A 17,533-nucleotide genomic window follows, 5' to 3' on the forward strand; every position below is an offset into this window, starting at 1 on the left:
GCATTCCTGGAAAGACTGCCTGTGAGTCCTAGGTTTCCTGCATGAAAGTGTGTCCTTTACTAAACTGAACAGCTCATCTTTCCATCTTTAAGTCTATTTATATACACCCAAACATCATCTTATTTCATCATGGCCCATTAGCCTCAATTACAAGCACAGGAATTCAAACAGCTCAAAATTATTTAAAGAAATACAAAAATACCAAGCATAAATTTGAATGAAATTCTCTAGAATAGTCTGTAAGGTTGTTACCCCTGTTTACCTTGGCAAGGAATATACAGCAGTGATAGCATGCACTCTGTTCAGGAAGAGAAATTGGATTTGACCAGAGTCACCTGCAGTTTATAGCACCACAGTCACTGCTGAGGGCTGTACATGATGTCCTGAGGGGTCTTTTGCACAGCTGTAGACAAGACAGCAAGAGAGCTCTGGCCAACAAAGAGCATTCCAAGGCTACGGCCCTGTGTACTAACCCCTTCCAGCTAACTTTACATTCCCCCATCCCATATGTAACCTTCAGCCCCCCACTTGAAGCAGGCAGTCTGACAGTAATAGTAGTAGTCACAAGAAAAGGTAAGCTCTGTCATACTAATAATTTTTGAAAACTTAAATGCCCAGGATGTGATTTTAATTAAAATGCACACTGCCTGGCTTGTCTATTTCCAGGAGAAGGTTTCTCCTGCAGGAAGATGGTGACCTGTTGTACCCATTTGCCTCCCACACTCTGAGGTCAGTCCCATCATTACACAGCCTGATTTGTAGAGAGCGCGTATAGTGGGATATAAACATGGGAATGAATCTGTTTTGCTTTAAGTTTGGTTTTGCCCAGTAACCTTTGTATGAACAGCATTTTGGAATGATCAAAACAAAGGAGATTTTTTTTCGCTTTGAAAGGTCCTGTTGATGTTACAGTTTTGCAGTCTCTGGTATTGTTTCTAGTAAGAGGAAGCTATTTGGACTGATCCATTATTATAGTTCACTCATAACTAACACATATGGATGGTGAGGTAGGGATTTACAAGCAAGACAAACTTCTTCCATCAGTGTATGCCATGCAGAGAAGCATGTAAGGAGTTTTAGCTCTATAATTGTATACATCTGCCTCCACCCATCACCGTGTATCTGGCTCTAGGATTTGATATTTTTCATTAAGATCATCTCAGGATTTTATATAGCATTTTGGAAACTTTTTTTTTTGTTTTACAAAAGCGACTCCAGATTCTCATGTCCTCTTTGGGTGAGTTGGATGGAGGATCATCAATACCTATATTTATTCATGAGCAGAGCTGAGAGAAGAACTGAAGTTTTTAAATCAATCTTAAGTGCATTAGAACAGTACTGAAGAAGCTGGAAAACTCATACCATGTTTTCCTCTACCAACAAAAAACTTGTATGTTTCCTTCCACAAAAATATATAATCTTTCCCAAGACAGTGCAGGCAAAATTCTCATGAATTATTATGTTCATGATCTGATGGCAATTCTAAGAGCCTCAGAGTGAAAGCTTAATATCACAATCTACTGTACAAGGATCTTCTTCTCCGAAGTAAAGAACTGCTTTGCCTCAGCCTTTCCCTCCCATTCACTGCTGTCCCATTCTAGGGATTGATATTCCCTGCCTGTGTCACTGCACCATCACCAGCTGCTTTGCACACACAGAAGTTCTATTTGCAGGAAAACTGTGAAACATTACTCTGCATGTTCCAACTAATATGCATTTAAGATAGTCTAAATATTGTGTTTGCATGAGTAATTCCTATGTTATGGAATCCTCAGGCATCCACATAACTTTCCTTATTTATACTCTCTTTTCCCAGAAGCAAGCTTAATGCCCAGTCCCCTTTACACAGAAGTCAATGAGAGTTTTGATACTTACTTCAGCAGAAGGAAGGTCCATATAACTGGGAGTCCTATGCTGCCTAAAAATGACACAATTTTTTGGACAGGGGAAGGCCCCAAAGGGTCCATATGTTGCTCTCATTCTGGGTTGACTTATTTGAGGGGAAGGTCAGCCCATTGTGCAAAGGGTCGGGGAGTGAATAACACATTTGCTGTGTGCCTGGGAGAGGAAGCTCGAAGCTGGGAAGCAGGTCAGGCTTTTTAATTCCCATCAGGCCTAGCATCCTTCAGGAGTTATTCCAGCTCAGAGTTTGTACAGCTTCAGCGTGTGTTTTCAGATTTGTCTCTTTTTATCCAAAAAAATCTCTAGGCTTTGGAGGATTAAAATGCAGGCCTTGATTATGGATCAAAACAGGAGTCTCCTCTATACTGATGCTGTGCTTGAAAAGACGATGAGAGATGTGAGCTGAAGATGGAATTATCCACCTCCATCTCTTTCCTACAACACTGTGTGAAATGATCATTCACAAAAGGTGTTTCAAAGACCTTCATTCCCAGACTTTTTTTTTTTTGCATATATGAATCAGCAGATGTATAGGAGAACATGAACTGCAGTGCTGTATCTCCCCACTGCTTTTCTTATTAAATTGTACGCCCTCCACATTGTCCCCACCTTCCCCTGCCCCTAGTTCTGGCCACTCCCTCGGGTTCTCCCTATTGGTTCCAGTACCCCAACTCCGCCCATGTACCCCCCCTGCGCCCTGAGATCATTCATCCATGTGCTCTCTCCACCCCCCTCGTCCACAGATAAAGATCCCTGAAGATCCCCCCCAAAGATCCCTGACCATGTGGTCTCTCTGCCTCTGGGAACTGGCTTGTCACCATGTAATAAAAGTTCCTCTGAGGTCCATATGGAGGGACCCTTCTCTCCCCCTTACTGTAACTGTGTTGCAGGGCCAACAGCTAGCTGGAGCAGGAGCACAGGGCCCTCCGGGAGGACTATGGGAGGGCGGAACTGCCGCTCTATCCTAAGCAGCCCCGCAGAGCTTTCCAGGATGGCTGCGGCTTGCTAAACCAAACCCAGCAACGCAACAATGAACTTTATACCAGTGGACTCCTTTTGCCTAGGAAACCATTCCCTGTCTATGATGGTTCCCTCTGGATAGAGAGTAACTTTCACAGCTGTGCAGTCCAAATGGCACAAAAGTTTCTCTGACAGAGAAATAGGTGCTATTATTATGCATTGGAGAGAAAATATACAGAAAAATCCAATCAATTTGCAGTCAGTCTTAAGTTGGTTTTTTACTTGTGCATCATTTGACTTTTTTTAAAAATTGTCTATTGGTTCTAAAATCAAGACCAAAATAAGTATAAGATGTACTTTTCGTATTTCAGCAGACAAAAGGCAGTAGTTTAATATTTCACACAGAAATAGAAAGTCAGTCCTTGTAGAGAAATGGTTGAGTGAAGGGACATGTATACGTGCACAAACCAAGCTATATTAGTGAACTGTCCTTGACTAGAGAAAAAAGAGAAGAGCAATGCTGATGTGGCAAGCTGACAGGATGTTGGGGAGGGGGATGCTGACCACAGAGAGAGGAAGACTTATGTTAGTTAGTGGCGTGCATATTAATCTGTAACCAATCGCTTGCTATTAAAGGCCACGTGAACAGTAGCTGTAACCCAATAGTATGGAGCTTGCTTACACGTGCTTGGGGAATTAGGGTATAACTATGGGACTGACAATAGAATAAATGGAGTTCCATCATATCTCTATGAGAAGCGTGGTTCATCCCGGCAGATCTCTGGCTATTAGTACTTTCATTACCTGCCTGTTTTTCCTTTGATTAGACTTGAGCTCAGGCAGAACAGAGTGTTCAGAAAGAACATTTAAAGCTCCTGGCTGAATTTACTAAAATGAGACTAAATCAGACAGGACAAAGATCACCAGATAATCTTACTGTGACGGACAAGTATTGCCAAATAAAATGATACTTATTTGAAGCAATGCCCAGACGCTAGAGTTATCATCTCATGGAAGGCGTACATATTATCTGCTGGAGGAACTGATCAGATAGAGCCCAGGAAAGCTGTCTTGAAAAGAACCAGCCACAACTACAACAAATTATCACAACCCATGCACAGAACTGGGAGATGCTTACAATCTCCTGAATTCATGCTCTTGCCTTAAACTCCTCCACTTATCAGAGCACACTCATGTATCACACCTAAACTATTAGGGAGCCAGTTGCTACCAATCATCTTCAGCCCTGTCCACCAAGATACTGTCCTCTCCTTTTGCCTCTTCATGCCATAGGATCATGAGTGATGAAAGGATTAATCCACCGGTTTAATTCCACACACAGAACAAAGTTAAGAACAATTAGAAGACAATAGATTTAAAATCAAGAACACAGAGTGTATAAAATGTACAAAAATAGATGCTCTGATATACTCTTGAATGGATTTATACTAAAAAATATCCTAGGGTCACGTATCACCATTTTAATGTTTTATCATCCAGATTTCACCTTTGCTGTAAACCCACTGTCCCTGTCAATATCTTACCCTCCACTTGTTCAACACCAACTTTGTCACTGTAGTTGGCTGAGGTAAAAACTGCTGAAAGGCATAAAGCTACTTTAACAACTTGGAAACCTGCATCATCTTTGCCCAAACTATTACTGAAATAAACATCATATGATACACAAACATGTCAGTGACATCCCTCAGTCAGTGACCTGGAGGAACAGCTGAAAACCTGCAAGGATAAAGCTGTCTTTAACACCAGCATTGAAAGGAAGTTTCAATGATACACGTTTCAGGATACTCTACCATTTACTTGGGGATTAAGTGAAATGGCAACACTTTCAAAAATCCTGGAATGCTTTAGAACCTTTCAGAAAACTTACCCAGAGTTTAAGAACTGGAGCAGGTTAGAAAAATACAATTTGCATGACATTTTTGAGAGTATTCATAAAGCTTCACTTGGTGGTCACAAGCTTGATCTCTCTAGACACATCCTCTACAGGGACAGGAGCAAGGTGGGCTTCCCCTGGGAGCCTTCTGACTCTATCAGACTGAGCAAACCTTTGTGAATAGCCCCTTTCAATGTAAAATGAACACCATGTTTGGATTACCTATCGTCATTCTCAGGCCAGCTCTAGCCATAAATCTGAATGCAATTCACAGTGCAGGTCACATCACAGTACCTCCCTCTTGGCTCGAGCCCCGTGGCTCTGTGTGAGCAGTTGGTTTAAGTGCTCTGCTGGCGCAGAGCCACAATGCTCTGCACCTCACCGGATGCAGCCCCAGATGGGCATGTGCATATCCGTATACAGGAACTTCTCTGAGGTCATCAAGGAGTTAAAATCAGACAGTACATCTACCACAGCCCTTTGAGCTGTGATCCAGTCAAATTTTACAAGGTAAACAGGATCAAGATGGGTCATACAAGAAGCAGAGACATATAGAGATCCCCAGAGGCTGCAGGGAGTGATTTTAATAATGCAAGAGGTGACACTTTTCTCCATGCACTAATACTGAACGCAAATCAGACACCCCAACTAACTGTGACCAGAAAAGAATGGGCAAACTCATAGGAAACAGGAAAGAAAGAAGAGAAATATGTTCATTTTAAATATGTTCATCCTGATGGGAGACTGTCATAGTCCTGTTACAGTTAGCTGTACAGATAGCCAAAACAGTAAATACTTGCTATGAAAGGTTAAAAGTAAATTAATGCTATCCATTTTCTCAAATAGAACAAAAAAGAGCATGCTTTCCAATTTCTCTTTGATTTTTCTCCAAATTATGTTTCTAAACAACTGGTGAGGTCTTACCTTGAATATTGTGTGCAGTTTTGGGTGCCACAATATAAGAAAGTTATTGAACTATGTGGGAGTGTCCAAAGGAGGGCAACAAAGATGGTGAAGGGCCCTGAGGGGAAGTCATGTGAGGAACAGCTGAGGTCACTTTGTCTGTTCAGCCTGGAGGAGACTGAGGGGAGACCTCACTGCAGTTACAGCTTCTTCATTAGGGGAAGAAGAGGGGCAGACACTGATCTCTTCTCTCTGGTGACAGTGACAGGACCAGAGGGAATGGCCTGAAATTGTATCAGAGGAGGTTTGGGTTGGATATCAGAAAAAGGTTCTTCACCCAAAGGGTTTTTGGGCACTAGAACAGGCTCCCCAGGGAAGTTGTCGCAGCACCAAAGCTGACAGAATTCAAGAAGTGTTTGGACAACAGTCAGGCACATGGTGTGGCTCTTGGGATGGTGCTGTGCAGGGCCAGGAGTTGGACTCAATGATCCTGATGGGTCCCTTCCAACTCAGCATATTCTCTGATTCTATGATTTTATGAACAACAATAACAAAATCAAAAAATTACATTTTTAATTGAAAATTAAACATGAAAAATATCATGTGTGACAGGAAAGGTCATCTCAACTCTAGTGATTTTCAAATAGTTTCAAATAAATAAACAGTTTTCTCACCTTTTGTTCCCAAATAATATGCACAGTTCTATTGTATTTTGGGGTTTTTTTTCAATTGCTGATGGCATTTAGGGGTTTTGTTTTGGTTTTCCTTTTTCTTCTTTTTATTTTAATTCTGAAACGGAAATATTACAGAGCATGCAAGTAGAAGTCTCACGCTTGGTTATCAGCCTGCAAGGTGTTTGGGGATACCACCAACTAAAAACCACTAATGCATAGCACATTTTACAATGAATACAGTCCAATCATAAAGCTGAACAGAATTTATTCAGCCACACAGGAGCCAGTATTTTCAGCCATTTTTATTTAATTGTTAGGTAAGTTGACCAGCAAGACAGGCAGGCTCAAGCAGGTGAATCCAAGGCTCAGACCCCAAGGTCTACTGCTTCCTGCTGCTCCATTGGGTATTTTGCTGAAGGAGGAGGGCTGCAGGTTTCCTGCCCCAGGCCTTTACCATCAGCAGGATGCTGAGCACCCAAGCAAGAAATGCTCCCTTTGGTGACCTTACTGCAGCTTTTCAGCACCCAAAGGGGACCTACAAGAAGTTTGGAGAGGAACTGTTTACAAGGGCATGTAGTGATATAACATGAGAATGGTTTCAAACTGAGGCTAGGTTTAGATCAGATGTTAGGAAGAAATTCTTTACTGTGAGGGTGGTGAGGCACCAGCACAGATTGCCCAGAGAAGCTGTGGATGCCCCATTCCTGGCAGTGTTCAAGGACAGGTTGGATAGAACTCTGAGCCACCTGGTCTAGTGGAAGGTGTCCTTGCCCATATCGTGGGGATTGGAACGAGACGATCTTTTAGGTCCCTTCCTACCCAAATTTTCTATGCTTTTATGATTCTCTGAAAACTCCACTCAAACCCAACTGCCTAGGAAACAGTGCCCAGGAAACAGAATAGCCCTTCAGGGGAAATTGCAGCAAGAAGGCAACTTTGATGTTTCTCCTGACAGCTTTTCAAACAACAGCCTTCGACCAGAGGCAAGCGAGAGCTGAGCGGTGCTCACAGCCCGACCGCTCAGCTCGGCACGCAGCATCTTCCAGCGCCACCTGGTGATCCCCAGCACCTCCCTCCTCCCTGTCTCACCGCACAGATGAGGGCTTCCAGGCTGCTTTTCTCCATCAACATGATGGAACTGAGTACAGACTTGGATACACTAAGTTCTGTTTCTATAGTGGACCTAAGCAACAGAAGATGGCTGGCTGCTGGATATGCCACTGCTGTGGTTTTTTGTACCTTTTCTTGCTAACTTTTTCTGGGGAGAAATAGAGTTTTACTTCTAAACCAACAAAAGGAATAGTTAATGGAAATTAATTAATTTCATAGACAAGACCCTGATAAAGTAATAGCAGCTTACCTTTCCTCTCTGTGCAGAAGAAGAACTCCGAATGGCTGCCCAGTTCACTTTCTAACATGGAAAGAAAAGAAGTTTGAAACTACATTAACAGTCAACTGTTGGGAGACAGATGAGGAGACCAAACACACTGTTACCCTGGGACTGGATCATGCACCCACTGCCCAGCAAAAGCATTCAGGCACTGATTTCAGAGGGAGCTGTTTGTACTCAGTAACTGCCTATCTGATCACCCAAGGGATGCCACATCACACAGCAATGGAAGTGGGCATGTACTTCCTTCTCACCCCAGAGAAGATAAAACGAGGTCCAAATCTGAAGAAAAATTGTGTCATGAAGGGCATGAGGATTATATTATAATAGAAGTTAGAGCTGCATTTCATGAAATCATCAGTTCATAAGTTCATGGCTTGAAACAAGGCTGTTCAATGTACCCCTGATACAGCTCCAAAATGAGCACAAAGGAAAGGGCAAGATCTTCACATTTTTGCATTTTTCTCTCTCCATTAATAAAGAACGTATGTGGAATATAAATCTGGAAGGAAAACAATCACTAAACAACACAACTGCAAAAGTCGTTTCTTAAAAGCACTTATCCACCTGGTATGCACAAAATAAAATTTAAGATCAGTGGAATGACTGCATTTTAAAACAATGGATCTGTGCAGATGTATGATAAGATATCTCAGATACATAAAAAGACATGGGTGCAGGAGACTAAGTATTGGTGCTTTCTACAAAATCAAGAAATACTGTGGAAAATAAACTAATACCTTTTAATTAATCCAAGAAGCTATAACAGTAATCATATTTATTAATGAGATTCTACTATAGAAACAAATATTAAACACAAAACCAATCACTGGATTATTTTTTGCATTGAGTAAATGAATCCAGACAGGTCTTCAAACATTTCAGTGCTCTAACTGTGAATGAGTAATACAAAGTCAGGGAACTCTGACAAAATACTAGAAAAGAGTTTAAAAGTATAGGTCTCTGATGAATGTGTAAGCTCATCCAGTTCACCTAAAATAAGTCCTGAACTTCTGTCTAAATGTCCTGGGTGTAGTAAACTAGAGTTCCTAGATTAAATTCTTACTTCTCCTGTGGGTATATAAGTCACATAGACAGGACTTCTCTCTAGAGGCACTTAAGTGCATCCATTCTTACCACAGGCCATACTGGAAACTCAGGCACTTCCATTAGGAGGCCTGGCTATTTCAAAGTGGAAGTTGACAGAGTTCAAAAAAACACAGCAGAATGCCCCCAAAGAGGTAAAATGCTATTTTATTGCACGAGCAGTGGTTTGCTTTCTGTTTCTCCTTTATGAAAGGTGCAACTGCATACCACCTTGCAAACATTTCCTAACTCTTTTCAAAGGTCTCTTGAGACCTTCAGGAAGAATGGAATGAAACACATTTTGTGCTCCTGTAAAATGTGTACAGTTGGCCTCTGGAAAATTAAATAACTGATTTCCAGCCTGATATCTGACATTGGTGCTACTCCAGCCTTGGCTTTTATCTATATTCTAGAGCATGTGGGAGTACTTCTGGCTGCCCTTCTCAATAAAATGCAAAGAAAATTAGATTCTTTTCCCTTGCCCATTTTAGCAAGAGTCCATCATAAAACATATATAACATTTGCAAATATATTTTTATTCCTAGTATTTATTCCAAAGGTTTCTCAGCTTAAGCTAGTTTTTATTTCATTCTATTTAAAATCAAAAATGTGTCCTCTCCTAGGCTTCTTCTCACCATTGAAACAGTTGGGTTTGAGGAGTGGCAATCATGGAACAAAATTACTGAGATGTTTGAGGGGCATGGAGAACAACTACTGCCCTTCCTACTCTTTTGGAATTTCTGAGTGACTGCAACCTATAGTTTGTGTGGGCATCCTTTACCCCTTCACATGAGTAAAGTCCAGTTTATGGCTGCTAAATACAGCACAGGAAAGGGTGAAGTATTCTAGTTTACTAGAAAAACAGTTTTACCAATGCTAAGTATATCAGTACCAGTAGTACACTTCCATCAATGTACTATGCCTTCCTTTTTTATTGCCTCCCCATAAGACAATCTCTCTATTTACACACATTCTCCTTTTTCTTTTTTAATTCACTCCATTTTTTCAGTGAATTATTTCATACTAGGAAAAAAATTTTAAAATTTTTTTTCAGATTTTAATAAGAAGTGTGGTTGAAGTACTTAAGAGAGATCATTTCATGATAGTCAAGAAAATGAATCCTTTTTTCTGACAGATTTGTGTTTCATGATTGGCTCACAGTTTTAGATGAAAGATACAAATGTTACAACATTAATTCACTCTTGATGATTGTCAGACAATATACATGGGGGAGAGATGCTGTGAATATTTCAAAGTGAGGGAAAATAAATTATTAGATATCACACAGTCCTTAGAGGAGAGAATTCTCCATCCTACAGTGACTAATTATGAGAACAAGTCATATGAAGTTTTTCTCTGTGAAAGCTGACTTTGTGCCATACCTTTTCCTTCAGCAACACTGATAAGGCCTCCTACCTTTACCTAGATGTCTGTTTTCATAGTGCATGATGGAACTTCAGCTTTGAAAGATATATAAAATGTGGCTGAAACCAATCATCAAAATCAAGAGTAATCAGAGGGGGTGTTCAGCTATGTACACAGGCAGTGAGCTCTAGCTTTAGCAACCCTAAACCAATTGCCTAAGTTGCCTGGGCTGTCCCTGGAGAAAGGTGTAGGAGACCTCAGAACTTACAAGGGAGACCCAGCATATGTTACTTTCCTCTCTCCCTCTTGTGACCCAACAAGGAACTCAGGATTTTGTCTTTTCCTCATATGTTTGTATTTTTCCTTACTATTCAAAGCAGTTGCTTATAAAATTAATTCCCCTTTCTGTCTCCATTGACTTCAGTTAGTTCCAGTGCTGAGCACACTAACTTCAGTTTCTGAGGCAGCGTGAGGCACAATTTATACTCTGCTGGATCACTGTGTTAGGAAGAGTCAAGCACTGTGTCCTGACAGCAGACATCTCTGGCATTGCATGACCAGTAAAATTTGCAAAGCATCTGTGGGAGATTTTCAGCTAGGAAGGGAGGTGTCTACTACTTTTAAATGCCTGAGTTTTAGGCAGAAGTTAAATACACTGGACTCTGTCATTAATCCCCTAAGAAAATCAGGTTAAAAGTAGTACTGAAAACCTTATATTCTGTGCATAAGTAGCTTTTATTGGCTGAGTGAAAAACTACCAAGACGTGAAAGATGTTTTTAAAAGAGAAATTGCAAACACAAAGACTGATTTGATACTGGCTAATGCCACATCTACACTGGAGAAGATCAGCATGGCCCAGCGGATGAAAGTTAACAGGCTGCTCAATCCAGCTAAACATCTAGAACCAGATTTCCCTCCTCATGTTGAAAAGTCCATTTCATGAGAGAGTATAGACAGAAGAGGCCCAAACAGAAAACTTACAATATAAGCAAAGCATTTTGGCTTAAGACTTTAAGAATGCAGAAAGATTATCATTTTGTGACTTGCAGATTTCTGTTGTACATTTTTGCTTAGGTAATCTCTTTCCAGATGTACATCTTTTGTTTAAAATGGCTTATGGCTAATTCTTTTTGATTCACAGAAGGATTTGATTGAAGAGTGAATAAAGCTGGAGAAACATTACAAATGCAATGGCTGGGATCTTTCTTTTCAGTTGCCAGGGCAGAGGTTTCCATTGTTTGTTTGTACTATAATTTATCTGGAACAGCAGAGGGTGTTTTCAATGAATGAACCACCTGTGTAACAATATAGGAAACAGAGGAAAGATAGTTTTCAGCATTAGTTATTTGTATATGTGCAAAAAAATAAAAAATAGTTTATCTGTTAAATAACTAGATGGCTTTCTGGGGATCACTTGGGAATACTGCATAGAGGAATGCTACATCAGTTCCTTTCTGTGTGCACACATTGTGCCAGTGAGATTTCTCAATTCGATGGTCTGTGATAAAATGTTAAGTTCAGTCTTCGGGCAATCACACTGAAAACTCCTGTGACTAACTGCTCTTCTTCTTGCAATTTACTTGATCATTGCTAAAGTAAAGCAAAAGTGCATTGAAAGTGCCTTAGACTTAAAACTGTCCCCTTCTTCTCTGTCACTTCCTTTCCTAACTTCTTTCTCCATTCATCCCTTCCATTGCTGGTAAGAAATAGTCTGAATATTTCATTATTGCTTTAGTTGTATGAGTAACAGATCTCTATGTATAATGAGGAAGGAGTAAATAGTAATAATCCATAATAGAATTAAAGTGGAACTTTTTCAGGAATCTGGTAAAAAAAAATGGCTTGGAAAACTTTTAATTTAAAACTTTTTTATTTCACTTTTGAGTGCCCCTCAAAAGGGATAAAATTTTTGTTTGTTTTCCAAAAAATTATACATAAAAAGTTGGAACTTCCATATTTAAATCCCACAGAAATATGGAATAAATCAAACTGTGTAATCCCTTTCATACCTGAAAATGTGTACAAAATAACACCTTTATTTTGAAAATAGTTTTAGTCAGCCAGCATTTTATGTATTTACTCCCATGTTTCCCAACCTCAGTTGCTTACCCATGGCTTATTTATTTCTTAATATACTTGTCTACAGAGGCATACATGGTTTTAATCTTCCTAAAACATAATGAGCCTCCCAAAGTCAAAACAGAGAGATTTTTTAGTTCAGTATTTCTAGAAGCTTATGGTGAACTTTTAAATCTTTGAAAAAAAAATCTTCCCATTGTAACTTTACACTTTTTTCTTCAAAGGTGTATCATGTATAAAGCACATGGTGTTCTTGTGCTGGGTGAAAATTTTTACATTCTTTTCCTACTTTCCCTCCCTCTTTAGGCATGTGAATGAGGATAGTTAAGGGAGAAAGTAATTGTATCATTCCAAAGGAGTAGTTAGTGCAATGCAGGCATTTCCAGTGAAGCACCCAGGTAGCGTTATTGTTACTACTGCTACACATTCATCTGGTAGCCAATACTTGCACAAGGAAATCAAGGGACAGGAAAAAAGCTGTGGCATGTGTGCCCAAACAGTGTGTGAGTACATTCTTCTGAGTGTCAAGTACGTCAGAGTGGGAAACAGCAAGGGAGTGGAACATAAAGCCCATCTCACATATACTGGGAGGGCTGCATTTGACTTCGCTGCAGTTACTTCTGATTTACTCAAGTGTCAGCTGGAGAAGGACCACAACCCGTTCTTTAAAATGTTTTTATATGCTCCTCTGAGTAAAAAACTTGGAGGACTTTGCGAAAACAAGCTACTGTTGCTGATTTGCCAGGTAGGCAACCTCTCTGAGCTCTGGTTGAGAGCTGATCCAAATAAAATGTTTCTCACAACTATGACTGTGTTGCACTAATTCAACTAGAATAAACAATTACATCAGAAAAATGTGTTTACTTTGGTTCTGGGCCACAGAGACTGGGCCCAAATATGATGTAGAACATATGCCTGTTATTGCTTATAAGAACAAATAATTTTACAGGTGGACCTCAGCATTCCTTCCCTTTGCTAAGTATACTCCTCCTGGCAAAGTACCTGAAATATCTGTTTATTATTTATGGAATTATACATGAACTTTCTTATTTAAATAGACCATGTAAACAGTAACTCTGAGATTAGAAATAAAACAGAAAATTTTATTTCTCTCTTTGTTTACAGGCACATGACTATGATCCTTTCATTAAAGCTACACCTGTTTACACCAAGGACTGACATCTTCAGCTCCTCAGTAATCTTGCGCTGGGGTAACTCAGAAATAAAGTAATCAAAGCCAGCAAAATTTCACTCATGTAAAATTAGCATAGAGGAGATTACCATCAGTTGTGTCCTTTTTTACTGAACTCATCAAAGAGTTGATCCAGACAGCCAAAAGAGAAGGAAAAGACTATTTAGCCAGACTGTTGGTTCATGTCATACAATATCATTTCAGTCTAGAATTTTCATCTCTACTATCAAGGAAGTTAAACAGAAACATTACATGATTTTTATTTACCTAAGTTTAGCCATCATGTTCCATTATAAAGGTAAAGTAATTATAAGTTGGAGGTTAGTTTAAAAATGCCTGGCCTAAACTATTTGAGTAAAGGTTCTTTGTTTATCGTTAAACTTTCTGTTGTTAACAAAGTTGAGTATAAACAATCTGTATGGGATAAACTTTACAGAGTAAATATAGGGGATACATCTGAATAAGGTATGATATGTACTTAAGCCATTGTAACACAGCAGCTTTTATACACATGAAACAACAAACCACTTTTTAATGTTGCAACTTAGAAATTAAATTTAAAAATTAACAGAAAATCAAACTGAGTCTAAAATTCTGCCCACATTTGTTCCAAGTTTGAGGCTTATTTTAATCTAAAGTTCTGGGTTTAATCTGTTGAAACAATATAATGAGAGCTGTACAGATTTAAGCTACATCAAAATTGCATCTGTCTTTTAGTTTAGGAATATCTCCATCAGAGAGAATTAACAAACAGGAATCTTTAGCTAGTACCAGTGCTACCAGCCCATACAAAATGAAGCAATAAACACCCATTAGAGTGGGTGGAAGATTATTACCTAGCCAAATTGGATAAAATAAGGATACTTCTGAACTTTTATTTTGTTTTTAAATTCAAACCATAATCTTTCCTGAAGTTCCATAATTAGGAGAAAATAAGCTGAATTCCTGGGATATTGCACAAACAGCTGCTAATACATTTCTTTCTAGCCAATCTGATCTCTCATAAGAATGCTCCCATGAGAGGCCCACCCTCCCCAGAAGACAGCAAAGGCTTTGAAATGACCCACATGAGCCTTTGGAGTGCTTTTGAGGTTCAGCTACTTCTCCCACATATGTAGATCGCTTCCATTTACTTCACTAGCCATGTGTAGGGTCCTACTGAAGTGACTAATAGTGTCACTTCAGCAAGACTTCACTTGTCACTACCTGACGAGCCAGTGACAAGTAGTGACCACATTATGAGGGTAGATGGAACAAATTCAAGTCCCCTAAGGGAATTTTGTAATACTTACTCTTCTGTCCTGAACAAATTCAAACTTGGGTCAAAACAGTGTGCCTTATTCCCCAAGCAGTTACATTCCCATGCAGCAGACTTTTACATTCCTTCCAGAAACTGCCATGCAGCATTTCAGCACTTGCTGAAACTGATGCAGCAGTCATGAGGGTTTTACTGACCTGATTACTAACTAACATAATGGCAATATGTATTCACCATAGATTTTTAATATTGTCATTTCTGTATGTCAAATTTTGATATGGATAGGACTCATTTTTCCAGAGAAAGATCTAAATGTCCAAGGAGAATATAAAAGTCTCCTTTGCAGTGAAAATCAGAGCTATGTAGTTTCCAGGTATGGAGTAAAATCAGCCCTAACATGAAGGGGCACCTCTGAGAATGTTGCTCTTCCTGCCAGAAAGTGAACTGTGATCCTCCCGTGCAAAGCAGCAGAAAATCCAGTGTTTTCATAATTGATATGCAACCTAAACTTCTCCTTTTTATATTGTATGAGCTGCAAAATGGCTAAAATGTTACTGAAAATGTCTTCATTCTACACATTAAGGAAAAACTTATAATAAATTATGTTTGTGTGCTTTTATTAACCCTTGAACTGCTGCTGAGCAATGCATGTGTTTGAACAAGAGTTGAAAAGCTATTCAAATATTTGCTTAAATACAGCCTACTACAGCCTCAGAATCGAGCTCCAAAGCCTCTGGGATTTGGAGACTCACAAAAAAGCTAACTGAAGGAAGTCTGGGAGAGGTCAGCATGCTCAAGCACACTCCTACAAAATCTTCCACCTCCCTTATCAGCTTTAATAAACTTGACTCCTACTTTCTGCTCTTGAAATTCAAAGGACACACGCAAAGAATTCCCAGCTATGTAGGCTGTGTTCACAGCAATCTCATCCTTGCCCTGTGAATGTAGAGTCAGTTAAATGTCTAAACTTTGGGCTTATTTGCTATTGGTTTATTCCAGTTTTACACTTTCACAGTTGACTGCTTTCTGTAACATTAGGCTACACAAGAAGCAAGCCACCTGCAGATTTTATTAAAAATGACATGGGCTGCAAAACTACAATATTCACTGATTTCCTTTACTCAAATGAAATACTTTTCCTCCTTTGAGATATATATTTTCTTTTTTTTGCATTTCATATACTTTAGCCAAGATTTATCTCATGCCAAACAGTAAAACAGTTCTCACAGAATTGCCTGTAACCCAGTTCACCCAATTCTGCCTATGCCCCCAGGTCTTTAATTACTAGCAATCAAATATCAGAGTCACACCTGCTCTCTCTTTCTGGCTCAAGAAATGTTTCAATCTTCTGGCCTGATAGAAATCTCCAGCAAGAAGGTCAGAGCCCTGTGAACAGGGCTACAAGCTCCTGTGGGAGATGCCATTCCAGAATTTTACAGGGTAAAGGGGAACATAACCTTCCCTCTGCCAGGGAGACATGGTCACAGTTGTACACACAGTGGGGGCCTTTTCCTGGTGTTTTGAAAGATGCCATAGCAACATTCTGTCAAGATTCTTCTCTTGTTGGAGCATGTTGGTACTCCCAGGGAGTCCTCCAGCATTGTAACTCCCTGAGGATTTGAGAGACATCTTTCTTTTAGAGCTTACTTGAGTCCAAGCACAAACTAGGTGACAAGCTATTACTTTTTCTCTTACATCTCGAGTTCTTTTTACTCAGAGTTTGAATTGAGACACAGGAGATCGAGTATTCTTGTTTGGACTTATTGTTTATTATATCTTATCAGTAACACAGCTGCACAGCGTGTGCCTCTTTGTTGGAAGGGTGGGAAATGGCCGTGAGTTTTACTTCTCCAAGCTTTTTAAAGTCTAAACTAACCAATTATAAAATATGTTTTTACTTACAACCCAATTACTAACTTTTCAAGTTCTCCAGTGTGGAACTTTTAATCCAATGACAGAACATTCAGGTTTGTGAAGAAGAAGGAGAAAGAAGACAAAAATCCACACCCAAAATCCTCCATGTTGTAACCTATTATAACCTATATGTTCTAAACCTAATTTTCTACATTTCCACATATTTTACCCAGTGACATAACTTTTAATTACACAGCAACAACCTCAGTGTTATCACACAATTTAGGAAACTTTTCCCAGGGTTTTGGATTGAATACAGTGTGTTTCTGAGGATCACTGCCTCTCAGCACTGAAAGGCTGAAACTCTCAGAATCCAGGGTTCCAACAGCAAGTCACTCATTAACATCAAAACTGGGCTGTTTCTCTATGTGAAAACTGCCCAAACACAAGCAGAGGGATTCATCTCACCCAAATATAGGCCTCTGCAATATAGAAAACCATGCCTCAGCCAGTACCCTTTGCCTGAGTTTTTTATTGTTAGTGAAGTCTTACCACATCTAGTTCAGGCATCTACTTCAGGATGAGACTGTCACCTTAGAAGCAACTGTTTCTCTTCACAGGCAAAAAAGAGACTGTTGGCAATAAGCTCAGATAGAGATCCCTGCAGTGCAGATGACTGAATGTGGGCACATGAACTCCACCTCCACACCTAAGGAATATTCATGCCAACAGCACTGCACCTGGGGGCTACATTCTGGTCACTTTTGGATCCTATTTGTGAGTGGACTTGGGGTTTTTAATCCTTTATGGAACATAAAAGTTACTTACACTAAAGTCAGCAAGTCTTAAGCACCTTTTAAAATAATAACTTTCTTTTGTTATGGTAGGAGCGGAGTCACCAGGTGGTCATGTTAAATATAATCTTACACATTCCTTTTCTTAGTCTATGAGGAATACATGCACTTTCAAGGAATG

At 39.7% G+C, this 17,533-nt stretch overlaps 1 long non-coding RNA gene across 2 annotated transcripts in view; it reads left to right on the forward strand.

The window, feature by feature from the left end:
• LOC108449300 overlaps window positions 1-15,496 on the forward strand; it is a 51,519-nt gene extending 36,023 nt beyond the window's left edge. The window contains exon 3 of one of the 2 annotated variants that reach the window (XR_001865453.1): window positions 13,380-15,496. This is a non-coding gene — a long non-coding RNA (uncharacterized LOC108449300). Of the gene's footprint in view, window positions 1-7,710; window positions 11,071-13,379 lie in introns of those variants that run through there. The other variant, XR_001865455.1, reaches the window with a different exon arrangement.
• Window positions 15,497-17,533: the final 2,037 nt, after the last annotated feature.

Source organism: Corvus brachyrhynchos, unplaced genomic scaffold (genome assembly GCF_000691975.1).
Source record: "Corvus brachyrhynchos isolate BGI_N302 unplaced genomic scaffold, ASM69197v1 scaffold116, whole genome shotgun sequence".
Taxonomy (NCBI): Eukaryota; Metazoa; Chordata; class Aves; order Passeriformes; family Corvidae; genus Corvus; species Corvus brachyrhynchos.